The sequence below is a fragment of the Otolemur garnettii genome, unplaced genomic scaffold, assembly GCF_000181295.1.
Source record: "Otolemur garnettii isolate 467f Iridium unplaced genomic scaffold, OtoGar3 scaffold00045, whole genome shotgun sequence".
In the NCBI taxonomy this organism is placed as follows: Eukaryota; Metazoa; Chordata; class Mammalia; order Primates; family Galagidae; genus Otolemur; species Otolemur garnettii.
Genome location: NW_003852440.1, coordinates 9,317,818 through 9,321,735, shown reverse-complemented (window position 1 = coordinate 9,321,735; position 3,918 = coordinate 9,317,818).

Here is a 3,918-nt window from a genome sequence, read left to right as displayed (position 1 = left end):
GCCTTAGCCGGTTGAGCTATAGGCGCCGAGCCTGGTTAGGTTTTATTTGCTGGTAGCATACTTGAAGAAGGGATTTGAGAACTGGCAAGAAAGGAGAGAGATGTGTCTTCTAGACAATTCCTTTGTTTTCATTGTGCAGAAGAAATGAGAGCTTCAAACAGTAGGCAGAGAAAACTGGGGGGTGTGGAGCCATCCAGAGAGAGGTGATGAGGGCCTGGCCTAGGACTGCAGCATTGGGTGGTGGGGAGAGGAGAAGATGGAGATAGACAGAAAAGGTAGGCTTTAGGAACAGACTTGATACTGTGCTCCTTGAATTTGCTAGTATCAGTCTTTTTTTTTTTCTTTTAATAGTTGTAAGCTCCAAGAGTGCAGAGATACCGGCTTATCATGTGTTCATATTTCCAGTCCTGCAGAGCCGATAGTCAATATACTTTCTGGCTAATAATGAATAACTCACACGTATTGAGTGGTGATATGAGTTCTTCTAAGCACATTACATGTCTTAATGTCTTTTATTGCCCCCCAAATACTCATCTTGGGTCCCTGCCCAGATCAAAGTCTCTGGGACAGATGGGCCTGGGCTAGTGTTTTTTGAAAAACCTCCATATGCAATCTTTTTGTTTTTAAATTTTTAATTTAATTAATTTTTTTTTTTTTTTTTTTTTTTTTAGAGATGGGATCTCACTATGTTTCCCAAGGTGGGGTTCAGTGGCTATTCACAGGCATGATCCCACTAAGCAGCGGGAGTTTTGACATGCTCTGTTTTCTGAAATTGGGCCAGTTCATCCCTCTTCGGGCAACATGGTAGTCTCCTGCTCCCGGGAGGTCACTGTATTGATGCTGAACAATGTGAGAAGGGCATGGCACATACAGCACAGAACTCCTGGACTCGGCCATCCTCCTGCCTTAGCCTGCTGAGGACTTGAGACTACAGGTGTGTGCCACCATACCTGGCTCCACAGGCCATCCTGAAACCCCTGCAGGCTGCCTTGTGTGCTCTCTTTTCCTCTTTCCCCCTTTCTTCTTCACAGACCACCTCCAGGCCTGGGCAGGCTCTAGCCTTATCCCTACCCTCTTGGGAATTGTGCACATCATGGAGTCTGCCCTGTTCCTTCCTGCACACAAGCCTTGTTTACTAGGTGCCCTCTAAGGAGAGTGTCCTTGGCATCCTGGCTTCTGTCCCTCTTTTCAAGGTGGGCATCTGGACTCTGACCTGACCCTCACATCCAGGCCTCAAGCCCACCAAGCTGTGCATCCCAGCCTTCCTTATGCCTTCTATTGAGCCCATGATAGCCCCACCTTTGATCCCCTCAGTGCTTCATTTCAGCTACAGCTGTTCTCCCTACCACTTCTTAGAGCACACAAAGTCTAGACAACAGAGAGGTTCAAAGGCCTGGGCCCATAGGCCCGCATATATGACAAGTTCTCAGCTTTTGCTATACCTTTCCCAGCAAAAGTGCAAACCAAAATTGTCTTTAGAAAGAGCATATAGTGCACTAAGCATTGTGCTAGGCCCTGGGGTTACCAAGGTGAATAAAATACCCCTCCTTTCAAGGCAGGGTGTGGTGGGTTCATGCCTGTAATCCCTGCATTTTGGAAGCCTGAAGCAGGAGGATTGCTTGAGGCCAGAATTTTGGTAGCTTGAGCAAAATAGAGAGACCCTCATCTCTACAAAAAATAAAAATTGAAAACTTAAAAACTTTAAAAATTAGCCTGCATGTGGTGGGTTTTGCCTATAGTCCTAGCTACTTGGGACCCTGAGCCAGGAGGATTGCTTGAGCTCAGGAATTTGAGGTTACAGTAAGCTACGATTTGTGCCACTGTACTGTAGATTGGACAACAGAGCAAGAACCCATCTCAAAGGGAAAAAAAAAAAAAAAGAAAAAGGACACCCTTCTCCCACCCAAACCCTTTACCTGTGCAGATGCAGCCACATAGGCATCTGTTAGGTGGCTCCTGGTCACGAAGGGTGCAGTACACGCAGGCAAAAGGGAGAGACTGAGCTGTGAGCGTCTGGGGAATACTATTGCCCCTTAAAACTCAGCTCAAGTGTCATCTCCTCCCAGAAACCTTAAAGCATCCTCAGGATGACCCTGGGGTTGATGAAGAGCTCTGTCATTGGGCTCCCAGCCCCTTGTGGCACTTATCCCACTGTAAGGAGTATGTGACTCCTGGTGTCACCCTTGGCCTGTGAGCAACTTCAGGTAGGCCCCAGATGTCTTCGTCTTCCTGTTCCTAGAAACCAAGGCCTTACGCACAGTAGGTACTCTCTGTCTTTGCATGTTGAGTAAATAGGAGGTACCATTTAGGTGAAGTCCTTGGGAAAAGGGAGAATCTGGAAGGTGAAGAGAGTAGTGGAGGTGCAGCAGGGAAGAATGGAGGCAAAGGCAGGAGGCTAGGCTGCTTCTGTACCTCTCCCCCTGGGACTCTCTGGGGCATCTGAGCAGTAGGGACTCTCTCCCTGCTTCCAGAAGGCAAAGCTTTGCAGGGACACTTTTCTCCTTTAGCACCAGGTCTGCTTGCCAGAGCCCACACCATGATCCCCTTGTCCTCTGGTGCTGGACATGTGCATGGCTTTGAAGAGGATGTGTGCATCTAACATCCCTTTCCCCAGAGACATTCCCACCCTTTCTCTCCCTTCATAGCAGCTATAGCTGAGGCTGTTGGTCTCTTCTCTGGATGAACTTTAGAATGAGCAGGAGAGTTTTTAAGAATTTTGATGCTTTATTTAATTGGTCTAGCGTGGGGCTCCAGCATCATTAATTTTTAAAGCTCCTCGGGTGACTCCGTGTGTAGCCAGCATGAGGAGTACTAGGCTAGCCTCAGCTTGGGCAGGGCCCTTCCTCCCCAACACAGTCTCTAAGTCAGCCTGCTTTGATTTGCTGCAAGCACCCTTCTTGGCAGTTCTATCTTAAGTATTATCTCCCTCAGCTCCTCTGGTCCTTTTTATTATCCCTGCCCAGGACAACCCAGAGCCCTCTCAGCACTGAATTATACACATACCAGCAGACTGCTTCAGTGTGAATTACTGAGGGCAGAGCTGTAAAGATATCTCCTGGTAAATAAATTAAAGCGCTCAATCATTCAGCCAAGGACCTAAGCAGAGAGACTCTCAGCCTCTAGACCAGTGGTTCTCAACCTTCCTAACGCTGCAACTTTTTAATACAGTTCCTGTGGGTCATACCTGCAGGTTGAGAACTGCTGCTGTAGACAGAGGTGGGCTGGGAGCCAGGCAGAGGAGGAGAAGAGGGAGTAAGAAGCTTGCAAGGCTGTCTCTCTGGGAGAAGCCACTGAGGGGGAGGGAGTGAGGAGCAAAGAAAGTGTGCTGGGGGCATGCGACACAGGGAGCCAAGAAAGTCTCCCCTCTTTGGAAGGCTGAGTCAGAAGATGCCTGTCTGGGGTGTGGAGGCTGGAGACAGGGCGGTAGGACCAGGAAGCAGCCTGCAATGTCCCTGCCAATTGGGGGGTTGGGCTGTTAGGGCATAGTTGCCTCTCTAGGTGGACAGTGGCAGCTTGATTCTGGTTCTGGATGCCCCTAAGCCAAATAAAAGTGGGGAGGCTGGGCTGGGCACTATGGCTCACACCTGTAATCTTAGTACTCTGGGAGGCCCAGGTGGGTGGATTGCTTCAGCTCAGAAGTTCAAAGCAAGCCTAAGCAGGAGCAAGATCCACTACTAAAAACAGAAAAACTAGCCAGGTGTTGTGGTGATGAACGCCCTTAGTCCTAGCTACTCAGGACGTTGAGGCAGGAGGATTGCTTTAGCCCAGGAGCTTGAGGTTGTTATGAGCTAAGATGATGACACGCCACTCTAGCTAGGCCATAGAGTAAGACTTTGTCTTAAAAACAAAAACCAAGGCTCGGCGCCTATAGCTCAACCAGCTAAGGCGCCAGCCATGTATACCTAAGGTGGCGGGTTC